The following is a 17,777-nucleotide window of genomic DNA, read 5'->3' as shown; positions in this document are numbered from 1 at the left end:
AATTGCAAGTACATGATAAGATTTTTTAATTCAATACTTATGATCATTTAGGCTTAATTACATTCACATTGAACCCAAACCAATAACAAAGCTGCAAGTTCGTTAGGCCACTGTATACCAAGAGAACAACACAATCTATATAGACTGCATGAGGTAAAGATAAGAACATTTTGTAAAAAATGCTGCTTAAATGTTTGATTAAAACTAATCAGTTCCGAGAAATTGACTTAATCAGTGTATAGATATAGCTTTACGTGGGCTAATGCGGCTTAAGCCTCTTTTGTTCACACGGAAACAGGTGGGCAAATAGCGTGCAAGCGAAGGCAAGAGTTCTATGTACGTTTTGCATTTGTCTCACACCTCTCGCTTGGCTGGAATGAACAGACTTCAAAGTTAACTCTTAGAAATGCTTTTGGCGTTGCCAACGACGCTTTGTCAAAATTTTGACACCGTGGCAGTCGAGGTAAACATCCAAACAGGTCTGTAATCTACCAGGACGAGATTGCAATTGGGATTTCACGTAGATGAGACTGAAATTCAAATCTTCAAGATATCCAACTGACTTACTGTAAGTCTGAAAGTTCAAAAACTGACATTTATTTTCATTTTGTACATAACACCATCGAAATGCAATTACAGAAAGCATATTTTCCATCACAATTTAAAAAAGGGAAAAATAAGTTGAAAAATATAGCACTAGCCGCTGTTTTTATCTCCCAGTCTAAGCGGATTTACGATCAGGCCTCATTATTATTGTTATAATTTCCACTGTAACATCTACACGTAAGCTACGTGCGTAAGCTACATGTAGATCTATATAATTGTCATTTGTCATCCCTGTTTGATAAGATGATTATTCTGTGTAATGGACATGCAGGGGGAGCCCAATGTTTTCTTCAGGTTTGAATTTTGCTTATTGAATATAGAGGGAAGCCGTCATTTCCCTGTGTGCAGTCTTCCAGCAGTTAGCATGTGTACCCTTGTGAAACCCCTTTAGTCATAAGCTCAATGGTCTGTGAAGATTGTTTTTTACAACGTCCTCCATTGCGTTATCGACAAACAGCACGGTCTGATGAGACTTTGGGGGAATATAAACCTTATTTGTTTTACCGTTTAACCCCAAGGGGACATTAATTGGAAAGGTTCGCTTAACGTAAAATACATAGTTGTCATGTTTCAAAAAATAAAGAAGACATTTCGGTAGAATCAACGTTACCCAAACCTTATTTCCTTGCAGTTGATGGGATAAATTATGGGGCTGTTTGTTTCCCTGCTTTTAAATGTTTCAGATAAAAAAGTCAATTGGCGTTTGATATCGATGATGTGTGTATGTGTGTGTTGGGGGGGGGGGTATCATCGGTTTATGCCATCAGCATATACAGTACCTCTTTATTTGAAAGTTTTTATTACCTTTAGTTAGCCCTGAGGTTTTCTATTGCACGCGTTTGTCAAAATAAGTCAACTAATCGAATCTGTGGTACATTGTTTCTTCAACTGTTTATACTGGATTCTTTAAACCTGAAATTATTTATTCATATGTCCGTTCTGAAGCTTAAACATGTGCTTTACGCCTCTTAATTACACATGTTGTTAATGAAAAGAAACACTTTATGACATTGGAAAGGGACCTTCATTTTTGTTTTCATAAATATTCAGAAAAGTGTAAATTTAGTGTCGACAAGAATCTTCATCTTGGGGTCTAGATATAATATAAGGATTCCAAATTTAAAGCGTGGCGGTAGAATGTAAAATATTCCCAACAACATTTTTATTGTCCAGGAATTTCGTCTGTAAAACAAAGAATTCACGTTATAAAAATAACCATCTGCTCACATGTAAAAGCGGGCTATGGTCATAAGCAGTCCATTTTAACAAATCGTCCTCCTTTTAAATTTTTTTCAGTTTTCCTCAGTAAATCCCCACATTTCTAATGCCTGATCTAACAACATCAATGAGCTTTTGAAGTGCAATTTCTCGTTCGGAAATACCCGTCAGTGCATGCAACGGCATTGCATGGTTTCTAGTTCTTGCAAATGTAATGACCAGCTTCACAGGGTTCTTGTTCACATTCAATTGTAGATGCTGTAGTGAGATTTGATGATAAGGAATATTTAGTCGGTATTGTGGTTTCTTGTTGGGAAATCAAATCATTAAAGATGAAAGGAGCTTGGCTCACAATTCCACTTTAAAGGGCAAAACGCACAAATGCAAAATGCACGAATGCCAAAATTCCTTTTTTGCACAAAACGGTGTTTTTCTGCTATCGTTTCGACTCGGTAGGAAATTATATTGATACTGATATAATAGTTTAAGCGACTATAACCATAGCCTATATGATAGGTCTAGAAAATATCGAACAACTAGGTTTCAACATACGCCCTTGCGATATTCGTTTATGTTCTCACCCTCCTCTGGTTATGGATTCCATCCCCACCGCTCACTTTCTCCAGTCTCATGGTCACCAAGTGGCCGTCCCGCTCTGAACCAAGTCGCGCAAGATGCAGGTTTGGTGATTTACGTTTTTGACGTTGACCGTAGGAATCAAATATCCAATTTAATTAAAAGAATTATAAAGAGACTGCCAGCGGAATAATCATTTTTTTTAAAAACATGAGGTGCCTCTCTGCATAAATGTGCCCAGCATTAATAACATGGTAACCTAGTAAAGTAGGGACCAACATGTCGTGTGTATTTGTAATACAGTCTTGGCCAACCCAGATATGATCTTATTCTCATAGGCTTCAATTTTGCTGAACAACAGAAGATAGTAACGAGATCCTGATTACCAACCTTCCTGTCTCTACCGGGCGTTTTTCAGTAATACAAAGCCTAAATAATTGCGTTTACTGAAGGTTGGATACACATTGATCGCGTCTAACTCAATAAAACGCCACCCAGTCACCCTCTCCAAAGAAGAAGATTGATAGAATTTCCAACGCACCAACATAAGAAATGGAGTTTTCGACTAAAATGTAGGTTTTGCATAAATTTGATCTGTTTCATCTCCTGGGTTTGCCAGATGACAAGCAGTTAAGGAAGAATTCAATGGGCTATCTTCTGTTTCCCATTTAGATCTAACTGAGGTCTGGAGTCGCTGGGATCCCACCGTAAGTTTGACATTCATTAGCTTGAGACACCGATCAGGGTGGATTTCTAACCCATAATAGTGGACAGCACGACCGACCATCTAAACCTTTAGGTCACCTATGGTGCGGTATGTAAGGAAATTAATTATACAAAAGGTCAATGAAGCTGATGCGGTCTTGATATGGCGAACGCCGATTTATCGATCGACTGGTCAGTGCAATATCGATTGCACAAGACACCTTGAAGTGGCATCAATACCATAGTACTATTAATTAAACTGGACGCAGAGCGAATTGTTCATTTAATATATTTTCATTTGAACAATTACCAAGTCTCCCCCCATGGTCGTGTTATATAAAATCAGCTTTGCACAACAGCTTTTCTTTTCACGTAATCGTCTATTAACCACTGTTGGACGTTGGGATCAACAAGTCATTATTCATTCCAGAGAAGGTAAATGTATATCTCATTGCAACTCAAACTTTGAAAGACAGAATCCCATCAATTTTATGAAACGCGTTTGGCTATCAAATCAAATGCATGAAGACGCAGCATTACCACAGGTCCTTTTTCCCCTCATGAGTAAGAAAGTTATGCAAGTAAAGTGCTCTCATATGTCAACCATGAAACCCTACAGAAAAAGATGTTAAAATCAATCGAATCATTTATATATAGCACCGATGTCGATTTATGGGTATTTCAATGCACATAATTTGCCTTTGGAGCCTAGAGAAATGTCTGTTAAATTGTTTTCCTCTTTCAAATCTACATGTACCCTACATGCAAACTGGGCTTATGTCGGCAGTTGGCCCGTTGAAGGCTTTCTCTGAAAGTTCCGAAAAACGAGCAAGAACTTTCAGATATGCATTCAGATCCGGTGTGGTTCTGGGAAAAGGTCCCCTCTCAGTAAAATTTTATCTAGGTACATGAAAAAGAGCTTCCCTCTTGAAATTGCTGGCCACGGGCCTGGTATTATTCTGCTGTGTTGGCCAACTGTATCTTCAATGGATCAGTAGCGTACAGGAGTTTCAATGTGTAGAATATTTGACTTGAAATAAGCAGTTCCTCTATACGTTAACACATAGGTTCTACAGTATTTTAAAACGTATAGCGCCGCCATAGCCGGAGTAATGAAGCATCATTACAAACATGCACAGTCGGATCAAAGATCAGTTTCAGGTGGCCCAGTCATGCTTTGCTATCCAGCTTTGTGTAGTGAATGCATCCTCTTCCTGTATGCATCTTTATGACTCTTGTGTCATAGGATATATATATATATATATATATATATATATATATAGAGAGAGAGAGAGAGAGAGAGAGAGAGAGAGAGAGAGAGAGACCAGGTTGGGAGTTGTTGTCTTTTGTTAAAACAGACATAACCTATGGTAAAAAAGCTAGCCCTAATGAGAACTTTATTGCATTACATTTTTACGTAACAGGCATTTTTTAAAATTATTTTAACGGTGTATTCTATTTATCATTTGTTAAATATATATAGTTTAAAACAAGGTGACTCAGAAAAAATACTTTATTTTTATTACGAAAGTCTTTATGGGCTATTTGTTCGGTTTTGCAATGCGTTCATTTCAAATTACAGTGCACTTTAGTGTTTAATGTATACAGCATTCTGTATCTGTCATTGTTAGCAAAGATATACATGTCACACTAATACATCTTCATACTGCTTGCTTAATGGCGTTAGAATGGAAATTAATACATCACCCTACATAATAAATTTTCAGCCGAGGCTCACTTCAACTCTTCCTGTATGCATCTTTATGACTCTTCAAATGGAGCTATTAATAAATGATACTTATAATGCTTACTCATAAATCATCTAGATTTTTATCATACTTAGCTTTCATGGACAATGTTAGAGGGAACAAGCCTCAAATGACAGATTGCCCTTGCCAGGACAATGTCAGGAAATGTATATTCCAATTTTACTACGGTAGACTTGCGGTACTGATATTTTTAAACTTAAGGCAACGTTAGTGCATCTATAAGAAAACATGAGATATGCAGTATGTGTAAGAGCGTTTCTTTTAACATGGGGGTGATATTTATTAGAATACTGTGGTGTTTGTCATATTCGAAATGTGTTTTGATTATCCACACCTTAATGCATAAAACAGGTGTGCTGAAACAGATATGCTTTAATATTGGCCATACATTGTCTTGAAGACAAACAAGGACAAGTAGGTTGTCGATAATTGCATTCATGACATAACGTATCCAAGCTTGTTTAAGTTGCAGTTGACCCATCATCTATAATCGCTCAAGTGCTTGCATGATCTTCTCCAGCGAAAATTTTCCATGGCATGCGAAATACACATCGGTCTTACTTAAACTAACTGCAAGGATACATGGCGTAAGTGCCGCTGAGTGCTCTGCTGTGTAGAAGGCACTCTGTAGATAACATTAGCTCGAGTAATAAAATTGACGTAGCATTAACTAGTGTGTTAAACTTTATTCGCAAATACGTGTATCGTGACTGATGACAGCTGGTTTAAGTAATGAGCAATTACTGATAGGTTTTTCGGGAGAAGGCTGGAAAAATTAAAGACGCATAGTTGACTTGCATTACGTTCCAATAGGACACGTGCGAAAAGTAATGACGCTGGCCTTAGCAATAAGAATAATAGCCATTGGTGACTTCACAAATTAGCTGAAGATATATCTTATTGATTGGGCAAATTTTCGTCATGTCTTGGTCGACGGTAAGAACAAACCATTTCCATTAGATGTTATTTATAACCAAATGTGTGACGCGTGCTACACGGAAAACAAATGGTGATGATTCTATTCGCTACCTTCACGTAAATTTCATTGAAGGCCGTAGAACTCAACTTCATGCGAGTAATGCTTCATTTCCTGGATCCAGACGGAGCACTGCATGCGACGGTCATTTAAGTCCGGTTAACACGGCCGGCAAGGCTTTTCTAACATCACGAGAGAGAAAGAGCGTCCACAGTGGCACCAAAGCTGTCTAAGCGATTACTTTAGCGTCTCCCATAGAACGAGGACAGATTGAATTTGGTAGTGCATGGTGTCTTTTGCGATTCGTTTTATTGATTTATTGTGCAAAGGGCACATGGGGACTTTTGTATTAAGAAGTGCTTTCACAAAGTGCTGTTTGTTAACAGGAAAGAGTGTTTGTTGCGAGGAGTAGCCGGAACGACAACAACAGTTACGATTAATTTCATCTACATGGGGAACTCCAGTGTCATTGTAAGTAGAGATGTTTGGGAAAAGACAAAACAGATTGCACAATCTCATATTTCAAATGTAGGAAGACTGAAACATATATTTGAACGTTAAGGTATACTTCTTAGAGAATGACTTGTGAATAGAAATATTACCGGCTCAGACCATTTGCATTTTGTGGCAGTTTCACCTCGTAGAATTAATAATAAGAATTTGCACAAAGATTTCTGGAATGGTAATATAAAATGCAAAAGATATGAGAGAGGTGAAATAAGAGAAGATAGACAATTATATGAGAGAACAACATCAGTAAAAGATTGTAAACAATTCAGTAGCGCACTCTAGAAATAACGTCTTATGTGCAAAAATGTGTCTGGAGGCCAGGTCCTGGTGCCTCTCGAAATCCGTTGAAAACATCACTTAAACGCACTAAAATCGCTTTCATTTGCAGATTTAAGACTTTAGTAAAAATTGACGACGGATAAAGTATTGGTTGCAGAGAAGTATGCATGGGAACATTTGCAATTTAAAGATCAATGAGCGCAAACCACATCAAAATATGAAAAAAAAAAATCCCAGAGATAGATATGGAAAAATGTGGAAAAATAAAAAAATAATGTCATTGAATAATTACAATACAATATAAAAAGAGGGTACCAAAACCAGATTATAAGCGTATGCAAGTGCAGAGAATGTGAAGAGACAAGAAAAACAACACACATGAAAAAGTGAAATGGATGTTGATGTGAATACTTGTATTACATGTATTGCTTCATAGGATGTGCATGTGTGTGTGTGTGTGTGTGTGTGTGTGAGTGAGAGAGAGAGAGAGAGAGAGAGAGAGAAAAAGAGATTCACATGTAAGTTTCATGGTAATTACCAATTACATGGCATGTCTGTTTATTGCTGAAAGCTTTACTCAAAGAAATGAGCGCGACTTAGGTTTTGGTTAGATTAACTTTATTTGCAGGGTAGCACCTCCCAGAAGAATCGGTTGTTTTAAGATAACTCCTTAAATACTTGTTCTAGTGCAAAGATATTTATGTAGTCATTCACAGCAGGGCCATCCTGCAGCAAAGATCTAAACCCTGAACAGTTTCGTTTTACCGTAAGTGATTAATAAAACAAGTGCTTGATGTCATCTTGTTGAGACTATAGCATTTTCATTTAAAATGATTGTGGCTTATAAAAATCTATATATCACTGGTTTTAGAATGTACTGTTAAAAGATACATGCACAAAATCGACTTTTTTATAAGTGGAAATAAGCGTTCATAGGTTAGTCACACGGCACCATCATTTTAGAAAGGTAGTTGGTTGGACACAATGCACAACTGACTTATTATGTGAATATTTGCCAAAAAAAAAAAAAAAAAAAAAAAAAAAAACAATTCACAAACTTAGCCTTACTTGTTTTACGTCATACGGGAAATGAAACCCTCACGATGGGATCAAAATCTGTCCGCCCTGACTACATGGGAATATTTAATGTAAGTGATTTATTCTAAGGAAAGTATCTTCATATCAATCACAGCACTAATGTACATCAAGCGTCCCATGGGTTGAAGGCGAGGTGGGACCTACCTCCGAGCTGAAATGGATTAGTATGGCGTTTGGCTGACTAACAGCCCCATTTGCAGGAGCTCAAAATGTCACAGGATGCCGAGCCCAATGGGGCATGAGCTTGGATAACGAAATCGTGCTTTTCGAGATGCAAGCACACTTTTTTGTTCACTGCACCAAATTCGATATTTCCGCTTCTTTCACCCCTTAATGGGACACTTTGGCTTCATTGAAGCGTGATGCAGTGCCATCGAATTTTGAACATTAGCACGCGCTCAACCGCGAAAAAGTGACAACAGCATTACTGAGCTTTCGCCAAAACCCCTCAATTTCTGTCGAGTTAATTCATTTTGATTTAGAAACTTCTACAGTTTGCGGACCCTACATGATTTGATTACATGCCTATGATAACGGTAAATGTTTTTGAATGACGGGGTGGAGTGGTAGGAAATACGTGTCTGCTTTTGGAGACGATTGAGTGAAAATGGAAACCATACGAAAAAGCCCATAAATAGACTGCTGGAACTGCATCACGTCATTAGCGCGAGAATCCGCGTGAGGTGGGGTTACCTTTTCAGTGATTAGGGTAAAATGTCGTTTTAGCAAACATGAAAGACATGGTGAAATCGTAATGGTTTGAAAAAGACTGCATTTCTGCAGAACTTCAGAAAAACTAACCAGAAAAATACGATATCATAAATTCTGTCCGTTTTCATTCGTTGTCGCACTCGTTAGCCTGCCATTATTTTTGACCACACTCACCCACAAATCCCGCAAGAATCGGTAAGTCGCGAGACTTTCGGCTTTCTCTGGTGATTTCCATTTAGTTGTAATTCAGAATGATAGGAACAAATTGTTGTCGCATTTGAATGACGCTAAAGCAGACGATTATCAATTATTTCCTACACAAGCAAGGATATTGGCTATTTATATCTCATTAGTGATAGAGGTCTTTTCCAAACAAGGTATCCTACCCTATTTAAAAAGTTTTTCTACGGATGTTTCAGTCTGGTTTCAAACAATAAGATAGGAACATGAAACCACACATTTTGTATTCTTGCAACAAAATGTAATCATGTACTTCTAAGGAGAAAAAATGTTAGTGGGAATCGATCTAACTTGACTTTGGTATTTTATCAGAATTGAAGCCACTGCATAACGACCAAAGAATCCAACCTGATTTAGATCACGGGGGAATTTAGTCCGTTTGCAATGGTAAATGATCTAATAGCCTTGAATTTAGAAGACTTCTGTGATCTACTAATATAGATTTCACTTTTAAATACTTTAGATTAGACGTCCTTTGAAAACCTGGTTATATCAGGTAATGTTTGAAATCGACCAAGGGAAATTCTTGAATAACTGAGTTCCAGTTCAAGTTGACTGAAAAAAGAACTTGCTGCACATGGTGATATATGTATTTGTCTTGTATGTATATCAGAGCCAATTTTATTCTTTGTACCACAAGTACACGTTACTACATACTTTCAGTATCATATCAATTTAATCTCAGCATATTCAACTTGTATGCCTTGTAATCCAACCCAAGATTGCAGTCCTTGTAATCCAACCCAACATAAAGTAATCAAATCCAAGTTAAATCTCTTTTAATCAGTAATACTAGTGCGTCAGTTATATAGATCTTCCAATTTTAGATTCTATCTCATGACATCTAAATGACGTAACTTCGTATGATATTTAGTGGCTGTTAACCGTTTACTTCAATTGGCATAAAATGGTAGGAGGGTTCAGACATTTAATTCAATAGAGGCACCAAAGCAGAACGTCACTCTTCAGGTGTGCCGTTCATAAGATTGTGTATGGAGTTTGAGGCACGAAAGAGCAGTTAGGAAGTACACTGTGCCCCACTGAATTCTGAAATAAAATCACAGTGTGTCTACTTCCAATAAAATATGAGAAACTGCAAATGAACTGTAATGTAATAAAATGGCACAATGTCAATGACAGGGTATTTGTTTTCTAGCTTTTCAAATGCACGACCACTGCTTCATTTTGCGGTCAAATTTGATTTCATGCTGTTGTGTTAACCATGTTCTTGATTGAAAATTGAATGGAAAATCTCCATGGATATACAGCCAGCCTGCGGCAGCATAAAATTATGAATATGGATTTAAAGCCTGCCATTTGACATTAGTGCTACAAAGGCCCCGATGTGAATTACCTGAATGTAAGCCTGCTAGGTATACTTGATGACAAGTGAGTCTAAACAATTGACATGTGCATGTACAATGATGGACTTTGCTGTCGTAGTCTAAGAATTTGCTTCTTAACAGTCTCCGATTGTTTTATTATTAATAGCCTCATCATACCTTCTCTGTTGATGTATTAAACTTTTGTCATTATCCAGAAGGGCATATATACGTAACATAATAGGAATGACAGTAGAGAAATATTGTTTTCCGACACCAAGTGATCAGCTGCCGTATATTCTTCATACGAAAAAGTTAATCTGTTAGACCCCAGCAGATCAATCAGTGTGCAGCCTGTTTTTGCTGTGCCACGGCACACTTATTATTTCCCTTCAATGCATACAAATGATATCAGAGTGAGCGCGACCAATGCCACTGATGTGCCTTTTGATTGTCTCTACTTCATGCTGCGGGCTAACCTGCTGTGACACTCAGGCAGACTGGTCAATCAGTCCGACGGATTTGTTATTGGCTGTTTCCCGTCTCGCCGTCAACTGCTTTTAGACAATATAGTTAGATAGGCGGTTTTCGAAAGCACAATGGACAAGTGCTCCTACACTTAACTTTCTGTAATATCATTTTGATTCTACCCGTTTGAAGCCTCCCCCCCCCCCCCTTGTTACCCTCACTTCTGACTTAAATCCTGAATTCGTCATTTCTAGGAACCCGGGTGCCGTAATCTGTTGTCTTCCCGTCATGTTATGAGTTACCAGGTGTGACAGGAATGGTGGTCCTCTAGGAACCGTTTACTGTTCCCCATTACTTTGAACAGGTAGAATTTGCCCCATATACTAACCCCAAAACCCCGACTGACTCTAACCTATGCTAACCATAATATGGCACCCCGGACATCCATTCCTGTCACACCGGTTCTGACCCTTTCATGAAACACGCGTGACATATAAACCTTTATTTTCTCTACTTTGGGTATTTCCTTGTAACTTCCATCGCTTCGCCGCCTTTGTGAATGAATTTGATGGATTCCCTGATTGACTAATTGATCAAGCTTTTTAATCATGTCCATCCATTACAGCCATAAAATGAATCTTACACTTGTAATTTCTTCGCATTTGGGGGATGAGAGTATCCAATCGATGCCGTATGTTTCTATTGGAAGTAAAATAATGGACAATATATTTCTTTAAGGGAGATGGTTATGTCTTAAATATGTTAATTCAGCATACAGTCGAACCATGCATGCTCTCGCAGGGGCAGTGGTAAAAAGACCATGGTCATTAGGTAGGCTAGCGGAACTGGGCAATGTCCTTAAGGCTCTGGAACTATTTTCTCTTTCTTGGCGAAATGCATCTGCACCGGGGAGCAGCAGCGGTAATAACTTCCTTGCCAGTTTGTAAGACTTCAAAGCCACATCGCTAAGACTCACTGGAACACCATGCCAAGGAAATCTGAGTTCCACTAATACATTCATCGCGAATTTTGTTTGACTTAAAATAATCAGATTTTTCAAGTACCGCTGCCAGCTGAACCTAATTACTGCAAGATAATTGATGTTTTGCCAGTACATATAATCATTTTATCCTCGGAGAAATGCTGACCAGTTGGAATGATAGGAAAATAATCCGCACATTAAACATTTTTGTTAAATTACATTCAAGATCCCCTCTGGTGTTAACTGAGCTACAAACCCCTTCAGTTAGTCAGCAGGCGATTAGCAGTATTTTAAAACACGAATATACGATTTCGTCCTGCTCCGCCCCTAAGCTTTCACTAAGTAAGCAAATACGATTAATTATTCCCAGAAAAATAATTAATAGTTACTTCAGATTATAGGATCCAACGTGTCACTCGTCTGGTCAAATCCGTTTTATTTCGCGTTTTAATTTTATTTACTGTCGCCTTCATAACCTTGACTGACTTCCATATGAATTTCATAGTAATCAACATTGTCAGACTATTTTTTCAGAGAACCAATTAATTTGCTTTTAGTCCAGATGTAGGGCCGTATATGATTATGCACTGGGCTGAAGGGTAACTCAGTGCAAACGCCTACTCAACACACCTCAATGTGTGTGTGTGTGTGTGTGTGTGTGTGTGTGTGTGGTACATATTTTTCTTATTTTTTACACAAAACAAAGTAGTTGCACGTATTGAGTTATTACCTTTATGTTGTTTTGTTTTTGGTGTATGAGATTTAACATCACTACGATGGATGAATGTTTTCGTCTTGAAATTTGTTTTTGATTTATGGCTAAGTGGCAGCTGCAGCTAGGGATAACTCCGTGTCAATTGCAATAATGAGACTTCTGAACCAGTGCTACCATTCAACATAAACAACATAATTACATAAACGAGGGTAATGCTTTGCGTAGAATGTCATGAAGTATGTGTATGCCAGTATCATCGGCAAACAATGCACTAGATTTCTCCCCCCCCCCCCCCCCCCCCCATTCCATGGTTTTGGTCACAACTTCATTGTCATTTACCTAATTACCTGAAAACAGACACGAAAGTGGTTTTGGAAAAGTAGTATAAGCGACAAGTCACACAAGTCGGTGTGTAGATAATCTGTTTCCCTATGTTTTGATCAATCGTTTAAGACTATATATCAAAGAAAACTAGCTATATCAGTATGCACTGAGACATTCGTCCAGTGTTGGTTAATATTCGCGGATCAGTGAGAAAGCATCAACGGATAGGATTGGTTTGTGGTGTAATTCATGTTAAAACACCACAATTTACAGCAGTCAATACAGAAAAATTTTAGACATTTATATTTGAAGTCCACTCATAAACTTCACCCTGGAACTTCATTGTTTTACATTTGATATTACTGTTCACAAATTGTAGCAACTGAATGCCATGCGCCATTAGACGGACACAGGGACTTCATAATATGGCCGTACGTGCACTCACGCTTGCTATCTCTGTATTCTTATAGAAAAGAAAGATTATTTTGAAAAGAAGACATGTAGAAGTCATAAATCTGCTAACTGTTTCTGATGAGCATCAATGGCAGGTAGATCCTATGAAGGCCCTCAAATGTAATTTGCCTATTTGATGACCATGGAGTGCTGTCGATATGTGAAAAAGCGGCTTGGACAAATTTGAAATGGTAAAACCGTCTCTACAACACTGCAGATGCGTGTTTGTTGCTTTAGATCAATGGTTTCCGAGCCGTTCTCACATTTTCTAGTACTTTCCTGTTTTTCTGGTGTTTTCACTGCGGCACCTGGTTCCAATTAAGGGTAATGTGACAAGGTGACTCGGTCGTCAAAAGAAGGAGAATAATCGCCTAATTCATTTTCTGTTCTAGAAAGTATTAGGCTAGAATACTGAAAAGTTGCAAAAGGGAACTGTTAAAGTAATATCACTAAATCGCTGGTACAAAGTGTGTACCGCTGTAACGAAACTGAGAGTCCGTGTGACATAAAGTTATAATGGTTAGGGTTAGCCTTACCTAAGTGTGTCATAATCCAGGGCGAGGCTTACCTGTACCAGTAAGAAAACATTTTCTTGTTTAATTAAGCAGCCCAATTTTTAAAAATTGGTTTGTATTTCTGATGAATGAATAAACCGAAAGAATGTGTTTTTTTTATTTGTTTTGGATTAGCGTCACGCTGAGATGGGGGGGGGGGGGGGACAATACTCTTAACATGGGGTGGTTATATTGAGGCTCACAATCAACAAAACACATTCCACACACATATCATTGAATAATAAATGGACATTGGTTTATTTTTTTCTGTTTAGGATTAACAGTATAATGAATATACACATGAAAAAGAATACGGCACAGGAATTTATGTTGCACATGGACATAGGAGATGGGGGCCATATATATGTGTGCAAGATCACACTGTCATAAAAATGAAATACACGACGATCATTTTGGGAAAGATTTAACTAAAAACAGGCATTTGCACTCTTTAAAGTCAATATGATGTGTATTGTAACTAAGTTATGAACAGTACTCCCATCGCGTTTTTTATTCAGTTCTGTACTATGATTTATTTTGTATATATGATTGAATGCGACGAGTCAAATTAAATTTCCCGTGAGATTACGGGAGTTTTATAATTGCAGACTCGAAACGTGTATTTAAAATTAGTATTTTAAAGGTATTAGCTGGATGATATCCGTTCACGGCCCTAATGAGACGAAAACGCATATTGTGATAAGTTGAAGCCGTCACTAACTTGGTGAAATTGATGGGTTGATGTAACAGGAATGAGAGAATAACACCTCTCGTTAATTATATATCAAATAATGGGCCTTTAATAGGGATAGATTTCCTGGTATACGTGATTAAATGAGCTAGATGCGCTATAATGTCGTTTCCCAAAATTACTATTCAAAACTGTCTAACAGAGGTTCGCATTGTTCCTTTTTTTAAATAATGTTTACTATAGTTTTGAATCGAACCATTAAGCCTGAGGCCACCCTTCATGGTATCTCCAAGAGAGGTTATTCTAGAATGTATGTGAGGTAGTTTAAGAGATCTACATAGTCTAAGGATTAAGTGTTCTCAATTCCAGCTCAATTAATTGTGTTTATTGTTGGCAGCATACAAAGTCAGCTTCGTGTTTAGTTTTGAAAACAGTCATGACACTCCGATGTTGTCAAAAACAGAGATAACTGTAACTGACTGACAAACATGAAATGAAACAGATTTAATGTGTTTGACAATATTCATATATATTAGATGACATTTATTTAATTCATAGGTTTATTGAAAAAACTATTTGTGATAGAATCTTGCATTTAATTCCGTGCACGGCATGTTGTGATATGTTGAGGGTAAAGCATTTCAAATGCATTATATAAAATACAATGCAAAAGCATTAAGTGAATGATAAAGATTAAAAAAATCAGAATTGGTGAAAATAAAGCACTAGTTTGAGTCCATATCTGCCTACATTCTTTATTTCTGTATGTGTCAGGATATTAAAGCCCGTTACACTGGCGACCTGGAAACCGCTCGGAAAACGAAATTTGGCACACTCTATCAATGGTCCTACAGGGGTTTAAAACACACAAAAGCGATCATCGGATGGAAGGTCCATCAGCATATCATCATATATCCTCTCTCCCATCCAGCCTTTTTCTGTCCCTGTGTAGGTTCGTATTAAATTCGAACTTATTCTTAGTGAAAACAGCTAAGGGTGCAATCTGTTAAGAGTGTGGTACATTTAAGTGCTGAAAGAAAGTATTGGATATGTGATAATTTTTCTTATAGTAAAACGTTTTCCCTTATAATAGTTGGAAGAAATAAACCTCACTCCAGTTATGTGCCTCTTGATACATGGTATGTAGAGTAGGGATATAAAAAGAATACATTTTTCAGTTAGGGTTATTGCATTTGAGTAACAAGACATTTTGTCTTTACCGTATAAAAAGGTGCACCATAAAGATAAGTTATGCTTAGGCTAGCAATAATGAAAGTAGCATTCAAATGCATATGCAAGAGAGAGAGAGAGAGAGAGAGAGAGAGAGAGAGAGAGAGAGAGAGAGAAAGAGAGAGAGAGAGAGATCATGACTAATAACAAATATTTTGATTCTCCCAATTGACACTGACATGTATAGAGTGTTAATGTCTTTCCGATTCAAAACTTCTATTTCATATATTATCATTATCATTTTGGTTGAACTTTTTTCCTGGCCAATGTACTAATCATATAGTTCAAGTTTAAGTGCCCCATGCGCTAAAAGGATACATCTAGAGCCAAGCAGTGACCTTCATTACGGTAGAAATCGGTTTTGTAACTCTTTGACAGCCATACACCATGTACCGGATGCACGTGTATGGTCGAAATCTTCAAATCTTTGAGTTGACTGCTGTATTGAAAGGAACACAAAGAAAATTCTGTCAGCATCATCATCATCATCATTAGCGTCATCATCTGCCACTCTGTTCCGAGTCACTGAAAGCAACCTTAATGATATCAATAAATTGGGTTTTACCTTATATGTGTCATCTGAAAGTTGAGAAATAATGAGAAGCAAAGAAGGAGGTCATGGCGAATGTCATCAATCATTCCCAGAAACAAAAAACTAACCACTCGGCTGCACAAAGGTAGTAATTAATACAGCGGGGCTTATGTATGTCAGTGGCCTTTAATTTCAAGGAATTGGGGCAATAAACGAAGAAGTACTGGTACATGTACATGTAGGCAAAATACAGTGTCGTTGCAACAGATGAAAATCAATAATGAAAGCCAATGGTATCAAAACAATTTCATTGCCAAATCCTATCACGGGATATCGATGTGGAATGGAAAGACTGAAGTATTTCTATACAAACTGGAGTTTTATGGTTGCAACATTCTTTAAGAATGGTAAGATTGAATGTAATACTTGGCAAAAATGAAAATATCGTATTGGCAGAACGACTTAATTCGAGTAAATGTATTATCAATCTCGAAAATTGATAACAGTGATATCGTTTAGTTTGAATAGGACGCCTTAGGGGACCGAATGGTTTTCCTTAGAAGCTTTGTAATTTACAACGACACGAAAAATAAATCTTATTAATGTTAAAGCAATATTGTTTATAGTCTACCCACCACTCCGTGGGTCTTATATAGATATTATATTGCGCTATTAAGTGAACACCAAGATCTGTCACTTATTGTTTTTCTGGTGCACATGTTGAAGGTGCTTAGTTTTATTAACCTCAATTTTTTAAAATTTCATTATAATCTTTTTTTTGCTTGATTTACCCAAACATATCGTTTTATTACTATGCTTCCTACACCTTTACCATTGTTGTCTTCTGTGTCCTTTCAAGAAAACCCAATTATCTTTTAAAATATCATTGAGATTCTGGTGGCGTATCTCTGCTAACTTAAATTGCTATATTAATCAACTAAAAAGCACAATTTTCATCTCAGTTTCGTCTTGATTAATTCAATAACACAGTCAGCTAATCATGTAAAAACGATTCTCATTTATTCAGATTTCATAAATTCATCGGTAAAATGACTAATTGATACAAGTTGAATTGCATGTAAATTTGATATCTTCACGTTGTAAACTGGTTCATGAAGAAGTGGCAGGAAAAAGAACCGTGGTTTCTAGAAGGAGGTTGATTTATTACCATGTTTCCCGAAGCAGGGAAGCATCATTCGTCTACATCAATTATATGTATATAATTTGATAGGTTTAAAAGATCCCCATTCAGAATCAATTTGTTTCCAAATGCAAAAAACAAAAAATCATTTTGTTTTCCACAGAAGGTTTTTTTCTATGATCGGTAAATACCGTTTGTGTTATGGCAAATAACATCGAAATTTAAAAAAAGTTGCAAAATTACATAGTTGCAGTGTCTTGCTTCGTTCAAAAAGAAAGGCGGCTGGTAGGCGTCGGTCCTTCAATAGGTCCTTTCATTAACATGCTTTGTCACCACTAAGAGCTGAACTGGCTCTGTGACCACAGTGCGCGATGTAATAGCTGGGGTTATGTTAGCTTATGACTTACATTATCTAGAGGCCATGATTCAATAAACGTGTTTAATAATAGGCTAATTAAACTGATTGCTATAACATAATCGCTTGACGATACATATATAATTTGGTCAGTTTTCTCTTATAATAATGCTGTATGTTTTTAAAAAATTAAGGGAATATTCGACATTTGTATTAAGCAACCAAATAATTTGAGATCAAGATTTTGTGAAAAGTCTCAAGTATCCGAGGGTCAATTCACATTTCATGGCTATTACAGTATATCTATCGACACAACAAGGCG

Source organism: Lingula anatina, chromosome 2 (genome assembly GCF_051362555.1).
Source record: "Lingula anatina isolate TDL-2025a chromosome 2, LinAna3.0, whole genome shotgun sequence".
NCBI lineage: Eukaryota > Metazoa > Brachiopoda > Lingulata > Lingulida > Lingulidae > Lingula > Lingula anatina.
Note: the sequence above shows the minus strand (reverse complement) of the source record.